The sequence below is a fragment of the Polistes fuscatus genome, unplaced genomic scaffold (assembly GCF_010416935.1).
Source record: "Polistes fuscatus isolate 324 unplaced genomic scaffold, CU_Pfus_HIC Scaffold22, whole genome shotgun sequence".
NCBI lineage: Eukaryota > Metazoa > Arthropoda > Insecta > Hymenoptera > Vespidae > Polistes > Polistes fuscatus.
The window spans coordinates 2,962,799-2,974,753 of NW_025113099.1; positions in this window are offsets into that span (position 1 = coordinate 2,962,799).

Genomic DNA, 11,955 nt, shown 5'->3' on the forward strand with positions numbered 1-11,955 from the left:
AAAGATTAATTATTAATTTTACATTGAATGCTTTAAATTTAATGGTTTTTTAGGATTAGAATTATTTACTTAATTAATTTAAATAGTTTTAAAATTAAAAATACTAATTTGTGGAATTAGATATAAAATATTTTATTTCAATTAAATTTATTTAATTCAATGATAATTGATTAATTAATTTATATTTTATAATAAAACTTTATTACAGTTATAAATATTATTTATATTATATATTATAAGAATTTTTATATTTATATTATCAAAAATTCTTTTATTTATTTAAATTATATGTCAATTTTTTTGATAATTTATAATTCAATATATTTAGAATTATTAATTTATTTAGATTGAATTAGTTTATTATTTTTAAGTTTAGTTATATTAATTTTTAGGTTTGTTTTAATATATAGATTAATATATATAGAAGGGGATATCAATATAAAACGATTATTAATTTCAGTTTAATTATTTCTTTCAGGAATAATTTTTTTAATTATTTGTCCAAATTTTATAGGTTTATTATTGGGATTCTTTAGGTTTAACATCTTATTATTTATTATTTATTATCAAAATTGAAAACCTTTTAATTCTGGAATAGTTACAGTTTTTATAAATCACGTTGGAGATGTTGGTATCATAATAATTATTAGGTTATATGTTATATTAGGATCTTAAAATTTTTTAATTTTATCAACATTATTATTAATATTATTATTATTATTAAGATCAATTACAAAAAGTGCTCAATTACCTTTTTCAATTTTAGTAACTTTTGGCAATAACCAATACCTTTATTTATTAATTAGTTATAATTTTATTTAATTTATATAACATAATGAATTATTATTATTTATTTCTAGATAACGATATTGATATCAAGAATTATAGAAAATTGTGAACGTGATTTAAAAATATTTTGCTTTATCAACTTTAGTCAATTAGGTTGAACTAGTAAGAATTTTAAGATTAAGTGATTTAAGTTATTTTATTTATTTAATTATTCTGCCTTATTTAAATCTTCATATTTTTTGTAGGGGAATTTTAATTCATCAAATAATAAATAATCAAGATATTCGTTTTATGGGTAATGTAATTAATAAATATCCTTTGTGAGTTTAATTTTTTTATATCAACATATCTTGTGTGGATTTTTTTTCTGTATATATTCAAAGGATTTAATTATAGAATATATTTAAACAAGAAAAATAAATTATTTTAGTAAATATATTATTTTTAGCTACTTTATTTACCGTATCTTATAGAGGTCGTTGTTATTAGTTGTTTACCCTAATAAAAGTAATAAATTTATATTTTTATATAATAAATGAAAATAATTTAATAAAAAGTTTAATAATTTTATTATATATAAGATCTTAATATTAGATATTTGTATTAATTTTAGTTTCTTTGGAAATTATTATTTTAAAATTGATTCAAAAATATTAATAATTTCATATTTGTTTAGTAGGAGTTTTTACTTGAATATTTATGAGAAATTTAAGTTTTTGGGAATTGATTTAAAAATATAAAAATTTATAATGAGAGTATGAGGTTTAAGATTTTTAATGAACTTAATTAATTTTTATCCTTTAAAGTACTCATTAATTATATAAAAAGATATTTAATAAGGGTTTAATAGAATATAGAATTACATATCAGATTAAAGAAATTTATCTTATTAAGATTTTTAAAATTTTTGGTTTAAAAATTGTTTCATTATTTAAATTTAAATATTACGTTTATTATATTAATATCATTATATGAATTTTAATTTTTATTTAAATTGCTTAAGAGAGGTTTAATATTGAAGATATTAAGGTAATAATTATTTGCTTTTAAATAAATTTTAAATTTAAAAATTAAATTGTTTTTTTAATGAAAATAAATTGTTTTCTTTTGACTATATAACACAAGTAAGAAATAAAATGAATTTTATTTATTAATTTAAAAGTTAGAACCTTTTTTTAATTATTTTAATTGCAAAGTTTAATTCAATTAAATTATTAAACTAGAATTTACACGCTCATTTTGGTTTCAATTAAATATGGTATACATAAAAAATAAAATAATTAAAATTTAATCATAAATTAAGTCGAAATTAAATTAGAAATAATACTTTCATATTAAAGATATATTTAAAAATAAAAAATAATTTTTAATTGAAATATTAAATGGAATAAATTAACTAACATCATTAAATTAATATATAAAATTTATTTAATTGAAATAATTATTTTTTATTTTATTCTAACGTAATCAATATTAGGCATGAATAAATCAATTAATATTGATAATTCTAAAAACTAAAAAGTATTTCTTTTTAAAATAGTTTGAATAAATGGAAGTAAAAAATAATTTCAATATCAAAAATAAAAAAATTTAATGCAACTAAAAGAAAATTAACAGAAAAAGGTAATCGAGAAAAAGTTAACGGGTTAAAACCACATTCATATGTTGATTGTTTTTCTCGATCTTTATTAATTTTTATAGAAAAAAAAAATATTAAATAATATTAAAGTTAAAGTTAAAATTAATGAAGTAATATTTAATGAAATAATCGTAATACTAATTTATATTATAAAAATACTTATTTTAATTTAAAATTAAAATGATTTATGCATAAGTAAAATTTAATACTTATATTATTATATTAATAATTTTCTTAATTAGAAGTTAAATGTAATTTTTATACTATATACATAATTTAATGAATTAATAAATTTTAAAAAGATCATCAATAAATTAAGTATACACAAATAATCAAACAATATCAACAAAATGTTAATATCAGATTGCTGATTCATACCCAAAGTGATTATTACAAGAAAAATGTTTATTTATTCATCGGATTAAGCAAATAATTAAAATTATTATTCCAATTATAATAACATGAATTCCATGAAATCCTGTGATTAAAAAACAAAAATTAAGCCAAAAATTTAATCAGCGATTGAAAAAGAAGTTTCAAAATATTCATGAATTTGGTATAGAGTGAAAAATATTCCAAGAATAATGATTTGTATTAAAGTGAAAATTGTAATAAAATTTTTATTATTTAATAATCTATGATGAGATCATAAAATTTTAATCCCAAAAGAAATTAAGATAATTGAATTTAACAAAGGAATTCGGTGACAAGATCTGAGCTATTGTAAATATATTTGACTGTGTATAAAAATATGACAAAAGTGAGATCAAGAAATAATTTAAAAAATTGTAAGGATAAAAAAAATTCAGAAATGAACAGGAAGCAGTATTTCGTATCTCGTGTGAATGAATATAATATAGAAAACAACAAAAGAAAAAAAAGAAAAGAAAAAAAAATTTAAGACGTATAATAGAGAACAATCGCTATTGAAAGTGCGCATATAGATATTTTTTAAATAACAAAAGACGATTTTCTTGAAAGTAAAGGCTACAGGAAATGATCTTTCTTTTGTCGTGTTGAATAGTATATAATTATAAGTATGAAAAAGTATGTGTGCGTACTTATCGCGTACGTAACCGAAGAAAGAGCGCCATACACATCGATTGTTACCTGCGATGGAGCGGAGCAGAGATATCAAAGAAAAGGAAGATTAAAGAAAAAGACGCAGAAAAGAAATGACAATAGACGATTAATAATAGACGATAAAGAAGTAAGAAAGTAGTTTAAGCAGAAAATTGGTTAGTATTTTATCACAATATTAACATATTGCATACAACTAGTTTTTCAGGTTTCTTCGACTCAATCGATGATATAAGAAATTAAAAATTTTCTTGTTACATTCCATGATAACGAATTCTCGTATATTCCCTTAATAAATGATTTGCGCAAAAAAATTCATCGGTGATTAATGATTAGCGTAAAACTCAATCGGTTATCATAGTCATTACATCGGTAGCTCTTCATCATACCCTATAAAGTTGCAAAGTATTTTGTTATTTGAAAAGTCGTGTTTTAATTAGTAAGGAAAATATCATTTAAAAATCAATTATATTTAGTCTTTTTATGATAATTTATAATATAAATTATAAGTACATAAAATAATTGCAAAATGACGTGCATAAAACAAATGAAAATTAATTTTAAAGTACATTTTTGATTGATAATTTATTGGATGCACTAAATAATACTATAGACGAAAACGAGCTTACTATTCGTGATAATTTCGACATTTTTTAATTGATTTTGAATTGTTATTAAACATAAAACAGCACCAAAATATATGTGGTTCAAAAAAGAACAGAGCTGCGCACATATGTTAAAAATAAAAATAAGATTCTCACCTTTTTCTGTAGTAGCTCGTGGATTTGGGCCTCTGGCACACCTTCGATAAACACTAACAGAACAGTACTAGTCGCGGGTACAAATAACTTATTTTACTAAAATATATTCTCTCAAATTCGATTGTCTTCAAATTTATTCTTTTACGTTAACGATCACTTAAAAAAAAAAAAAAAATTCACTGACTTTACAACAAAGCAGATAAACACTTAATAACGAAACACAGAAGCGAAAGATCCAAGAAGACAAACGAAAATGTCTCGCTTTGCTCCCTGATCCTCTTTATAAGCCTATTCCTGTCCCCACTTCCTTGACTAGTCACTTTCTTTCCACACGAATCAGTTTTCAGGATATACGAACTTATTTGCTGTGAATAGTGTTTGTATGTGTGAGAAAAGGTTACTAGGAGACTGAATATGATTCTTTTGTTGCGTACAAGTGCTTTTCGTTTGTCAGGCGACGTCGCTTGATATAATCGCCTGATGTTTGGTCGTACTGAAACCTTCCGAATATTCTCGATCCGGAAGTAAGGAAGAATCTCGAATTTATATGATCAGAAATGGTCGGGAAACTTCGATTAAGAATGCGAGAAAATAACAAAAGATGATGGAGGGGAAAATGAGTATATATAAGCGACGAAAATTATGTATTGTTTCTACGATAAGTGTGTGCGTGTGTTTGTGATTTATATAGAAGAAATAAATACGATAATATCCTCCTTAACATAACCAAAAATTATGCCTAATTATTAATGCAATCTTAATATTGTTTTTTCTTTAATTACATAGCAATTGGTTTCTACGACTAGCAACTTACTTTAATGTGTACATTAACTTGGTAATATGTTGAAAACTCTTGTTCCGCTCGTTAACGGAAAAAATTAGTTAATCTGTAGATTAACTAGGTAATGTGTACATTAACGATTTTCGAGCTTTAACGGTAACATATACATTGTTGAAAGAGATTCAATCTTAGCGGGTTGGATTTCTTAATATTCTGTTTAAACGCTTTTAAAAGAGTGATTTTGACGTGAAAAACAAAGAACGTCTCAGATAGCTAAGAAATTAAAAAAATTTTAAATTGCAAAAATTACTCAATGAAAATTCAGTTCAGACGATATTAGAATTTTTGAAAGAGTTAAGTGCTTCTTCAATGACTGTTTCAAAACGCTTGAATGTAATTAGAAAAATTCATACCGAAAAAAATTGCAACCACACGTACAACGCAGGAACTAAATTAACCACATAATATATTTGAAAGAAAATTAAAAAGAAAATATAAATATAAATGTTTATTTACATATTTTTTAACTTTTATTTAATGTCAAGTAAAAAATTTTGTTATAAAAATGCGTAATTAATATTATAAATATTTATACTGTAAAAAAAATTAATAATAGAGACTCACTTCATTTAAACTAATATTTTTGACTGGTATATAAATTTAATTAAAATTAAAATAAATAAATAGTATTAAATACAAACTTTTTAATATTTTTTTAAGTATCTATTCAATGTCAATTCAGATTTAACAACATATTGCTAAAAATTTACCTACAATAAAACATATTTATATTAAAAAAAATAATATTCAAATAATAGAAACTAGCTTTACTTGAACCAGTAAATTCGACTAACTTAGTTCGTATAGTTGTAGTGTTAATGCTGTAAGCACAATCTCAAAAGTTATGGATAGTAAATTACTAACTGTGATTGTGAGCACTTGTTACACTACTCGCTATTTGATATACATATTTTAGATTACATTGTTAGGGGCTACGTCGTTTGTACCAGTAGCTGCACTGTAACTACGTGAGATAAAACCAATTGTGAGTTATAATTACTATATTAAAATTAATAATTTATATAAATTAGAACAAGAGAAAGGACAAAGTGTGCAGGAAAAGTCGTAGCTCAAAAAATGATAAGAAAAGAGAATAATTAATCCCGAATTGATAGGACGTGTTATGTTGTCAGATTGTTCACCACTAATATATTTAAATAAATTTTAAAACTATAATCAGCCCTTATATAATTTGCTTAATTTAACTGATTTATTTTAATTTCATACACGTTTTGTAATATTACATAAATATCATCAAGCATCTCTCCGTTTAATTTATAATAAGCGTTCCGAACATATTCAATCAGTTCATTAATTGTATTAGGCGAAGTTGAATATTGCATAGGCTATATATAATTGAAGAATCCTAGATTTTGATCGTATAATTCGTATTATATGTTGAAACAGATATAACGGTAAAATTTACGCATTTAAAATTCTTTCTCTGCTTAGGGATATCAAAAAGTGAAAAATTAGAAATTTAGAGATTTAGATAACGCAGCGCTATAAGTGTTTCTTCAACAAGTCAAAGAAACACTTTTAATTTTAGTCCAATTTTCAGACTGATTCTTGCGTTTTTTCTGGATGGAATTTTTTTTTATTTTTAAAGAAAACTTACAAATACTTTATCTTCCTATTGTGAGGATAAGAGAAATTCGAGAGTGAACAATAAAGCAGTATTTCCTGTCCCGAGGGAACGGAAAGAAATTTGAGACGTAGATAACGAAGAGCGATTTCTTTTAGAAGTGTGCCTATAGATGTTCCGATAATAGCTGCAGACAATTTCCTTATAAGGAAAGTTAAGGAAAATGTCTTTCTTTTGTCGTGTGTATGGTGTGAGTATGAGTGTATAAGAATGTATGTATCGCGTGCGGTGAGTGCTTATAACGTACTAGGCCAGTCAACGCGGGCCTAACTTCCAGATTCTTAGGCAAACGCGTGCATCTTTGTCCTAAGGGTAAGTTGACGACGCTGAATCGAATAGTGCTAATTTTATTTAAATTTGATCCCGAGGTTTTGAGAAAAGGGTGAAAAAGGGTAAAAAATGGCCTTATCATAGAATCTAAACATTAAATCAAAAAAAGTTTCAAACAAAAGTTGTAGAGAATTAAAAAATACTAAAAAAATGTTTTATGAGTTATCTTCGTATTTTCAAAAATAAGCGAATAAAATTGGATTGAAGATGGGAACAAAATTTTAAGAGTGGGAGAAAGCAAGCTTATCCCTCCGTCGCGTTTTACACGCGAGCGAGCTAGTATGCGTGCGAGCGTCCGTGTGCACTAATCCACAAACGAAGGACCTTCGGCAATCTTCGGGACTCTCGGTCTTGAATGAAAGTGCGAGTGAGAGAACAAACCAATACTTCTCTCTTTTTATTTATCATGCGATAACGAGTATTATTGTCCTTGTCCATCGATTGTTGAGCGTTCTGATATTTCTCTTTTTATATTTTTTCTTTCGGTAGCGAGAATTTTACGTCTTGGCCATCGTGCGTCGAGCGTTTTGTATACGAGTGCGAGTGAGAAAGAAAACCGATGTTTCTCTCTTTCTATTTTTTCATTCGGTAGACAGAATTTTACGTCTTGGCCATCGTGTGTCGAGCGTTTTGTATATCTATATATATCGGCGTATAAGCGCGGCATTTTTAAATCGAATCTTGATGCTTATGACACGCCGTTTCTTTATTTATTGTCAAAAATAATGAACCTTGAGTAAAAAAAAAATAATTCATTTTAACAGAAACTATTATTATTTAGTTGAGAGTAAAAATAATGAATTAATTTTATGTCTCGCCATAAAATTAATTAGAATAATTAATTGATATAAATTCTTTGCCTCACAAAAATTTATTTGTATATCAAATTGAATACGTATTCTCTTTAAGACGAAATTTAAAATTTAAATATTTTTCCTATTAAATTATGTATTTTATAAAATTTTAAATTACTGACTTTTTGTCTCGTAAAAATTTATTAGTTTATCAAATTAAATACATATTTAAAAAAGAAGAATTTTATAACCACACATAAAATTAATTCAAGATATATATGAAAGGATATTCTAAAAACGTGGAATTTATTTTTTGTCTATACATAATTTTAATTCATTTTTATTATGTTATAAGAAAACAGTAATGCATTCTGATTCATCTTCGAAGTCTTAAGAATTGTACGAAAAAAATACAACAATTACCAAGTGGTGCGTTAGCGTAAGTAGTAACGTCTTCGCTTCTCGCGCTGGGTATTTAACGTTCGATTCTTCGTGGGGGAATTATTTTTTTTATAAGTTTTTCTATCCTTAACAAGGAGACGGTCAGTGAGTCCCACCTCAGATTTTTTTCTACTTTTGCACTAACGATATAAAATTTATTAAGAAATCAACATTATTACGCGAGTAATAAAGTTACTAATTATAAATTAAATAATATCCAATAAATAACAAAAATTAATTTTTAATGTGCCGAGACGAGACATTTTTTAGGATGGTATTTACAGGATGAATTTGTAATTTAAGTAATAAATATTCCTTTATTTGTGCAAGATGTAAAAAAATTTATTACTTTTAATTTTTTTGTAATAATTTTAATTTTTTTCTATATATAATTAGAAATTAGGAAATTTATAACAATTTATATAACCTAAGGATAGAAAAACTTATAAAAAAAATAATTCCCCCACGAAGAATCGAACGTTAAATACCCAGCGCGAGAAGCGAAGACGTTACTACTTAAGCTAACGTACCACTTGATAATATCTCAATTTATTTCGTACAATTCTTAAGACTTCGAAGATGAATCAGAATGCATTACTATTTTCTTATAACATTATAAAAATGAATTAAAATTATGTATAGACAAAAAATAAATTCCACGTTTTTAGAATATCCTTTCATATATATCTTGAATTAATTTTATGTGTAGTTATAAAATTCTTCTTTTTCAAATATGTATTTAATTTGATAAACTAATAAATTTTTACGAGACAAAAAGTCAGTAATTAAAAATTTTATAAAATACATAATTTAATAGGAAAAATATTTAAATTTTAAATTTCGTCTTAAAGAGAATACGTATTCAATTTGATATACAAATAAATTTTTGTGAGTCAAAGAATTTATATCAATTAATTATTCTAATTAATTTTATGGCGAGACACAAAATTAATTCATTATTTTTACTCTCAACTAAATAATAATAGTTTCTGTTAAAATGAATTATTTTTTTTTTTTACTCAAGGTTCATTATTTTTGACAATAAATAAAAAAACGGCGTGCCATAAGCATCAAGATTCGATTTAAAAATGCCGCGCTTATACGCCGATATATATAGATATACAAAACGCTCGACGCTCGATGGCCAAGACGTAAAATTCTGGCTACCAAATGAAAAAATAGAAAGAGAGAAATATCGGTTTTCTTTCTCACTCGCACTCGTATACAAAACGCTCGACTCTCGATGGCTAAGACGTAAAATTCTTGCTACCGAAAGAAAAAATATAAAAAGAGAAATATCAGAACGCTCAACAATCGATGGCCAAGGACAATAATACTCGTTATCGCATGATAAATAAAAAGAGAGAAATATTGTTTTGTTCTCTCACTCGCACTTTCATTCAAGACCGAGAGTCCTGAAGATTACCGAAGATCCTTCGTTTGTTTATTAGTGCACACGGACGCTCGCACGCACACTAGCCCGCTCGCGTTAAAAGCTGACTGAGAGGCGGGACTTGCTTCCCCACTCTTACAATTATTTTCCCATCTTCAATCCAATTTTATTCGCTTATTTTTGCAAATACGAAGATAAACCTTCGAACATTTTTTATGTATTTTTCAATTCTCTACAACTTTTGTTTGAAACTTTTTTCGATTAAATGCTTAGATTCTAACAGAAGGCTATATTTTACCCTTTTTTACCCTTTTTCCCCAAGATGCTGATTGCTGATTTTATTATAATTAGCACCATTCGATTCAGCGTCGTCAACTTACCCTTAGATCAAATTTTGAAGCTGTTAGTAAAAAATGTCGATTTTTGGCCCGCGTTGACTGGCCTATACAGTGGTGATTGATATTATAAAACTGTGAATATCTTTAAAAATATCATTAAAAACATTGATTATATGTGTATATAATAATAAAAGTCTTTCTTGAGGTTAATTGAGGTATGTATTATTATTTATTAGTTTTTTTGAGGTTAACTGAGGTATGTATTATTTATTAGTTTTTTGAGGTTAACTGAGGTATGTATTATTATTTATTAGTTTTAATTCGTTTCATTTCTTCTCTATAGTGATCATCAATTTAGGTTGAAAATGAATAAACTGGATAACATGCTGTACGATTTTTTTTATTGCTTAACCATACGTTAACAATTTTCTGATTTTAATCTAAATATACCGATGAATTACAAATTGTTCTCTTTATCCTGATATTATAACAAACAATAGTAAGTAAAATAGCTTAATGTTCAGTTAAAATACTTTACCGAGTAAAAAATATGTATTATATTATATTTTAATTCAATTTATGGGGATCTGTTTCTATTTTTATATGTTTATATTTCATACGTAAACTACTTTCTTAAATAATTTTAGCTAAATATGCGGCTCTACATTTTTTGTTCCAATCAAGGACTGTAACGCACCCAAGAAAAAGATTTCCTTGCAGCATCGGGTCTGTGCATTTAAATTTTATTTTCCAATGGGTTAACGATATAAAAATTTTTTTTTACTAATGTCTCCCTCGTAGAGATTTTATGTGAATTATTATGAGAATAGAATTCAACCACAATTACAAGGAATAAGCAAGACATGAATCTGTGAAAAGGTAAAAATAATAATCTTGCTTCTGAAAGAAACAAATATTATAATTCTCTTGAAAAATATCTATTCAAAGCATTAGAAAACTTATTCTCTTTGCATAGATGATCAATCATTTTACTGGAAGAGAGAGCGCATTATTTTCAACAACGATAAGAAGTAGCCGTCGATACTGAAATCATGAAAGATTTTGAAAGACACCGTCTTCTTTTTATTCACACTGGCAAGGAACCATGTGTATTAATATTCTATCAAAAGAATTGAAAAATGAATACATCTTAGTTATTTATAAATTATTTTCTACAATAATTCTTATTAAACCATAATATCTTTCAGCTTTTTGATCAGTATCAGTATACATTTAAATTTTTGTTTCAGTTTTTCAGATTTCTAATACTAATGCAGAGATGTGTAATGCCTATTACTATCGTTATAAAAATGTATCTAAAAGAAAGTATCGAAGCATCGAAAGAAGTATTCGAAGCATCTTTCGAATTCGGATGATTTAGCCAGATGAGAACTTTTGCTACCATCCGAATTCAGACGACGTGGCCATTAACGTGTTAATTAATTGAAAATGTGTTATTATTGTAATTTAATTTATTCAATTTACAATCAGTCTCTTGCATTTGACAATTCATATCCAAACGTAACGCAATTTCAGAGTCTCGAGAATTCATAGCTGAAATTGAATTATCAATCTTTTCCATAAATACAACCGTAGCATTACAGTCATGCAATTCATAATAATCGTCTTTATACATAGACATTGTAACTCTTAATTGGCGTGATAATAACTAAAATATAAATTTAATTAGACGGATTAATTTTTATGAGGTAAGAAGTATAAATAAAAAGCAATTTAAACTTGGAATTTTACGAATGAAAAATGTAAAAATAAATCATTAGTTACTGATAACAACATACTTGCATTGCAAGAAGTACATTCAGTTTTTGAAAATCTTCAAGCCTTAGATGATGAGGAGAGAATTTAAAAGCAATTAAGCGTTAAGAATTTAATAAGAATTTAAA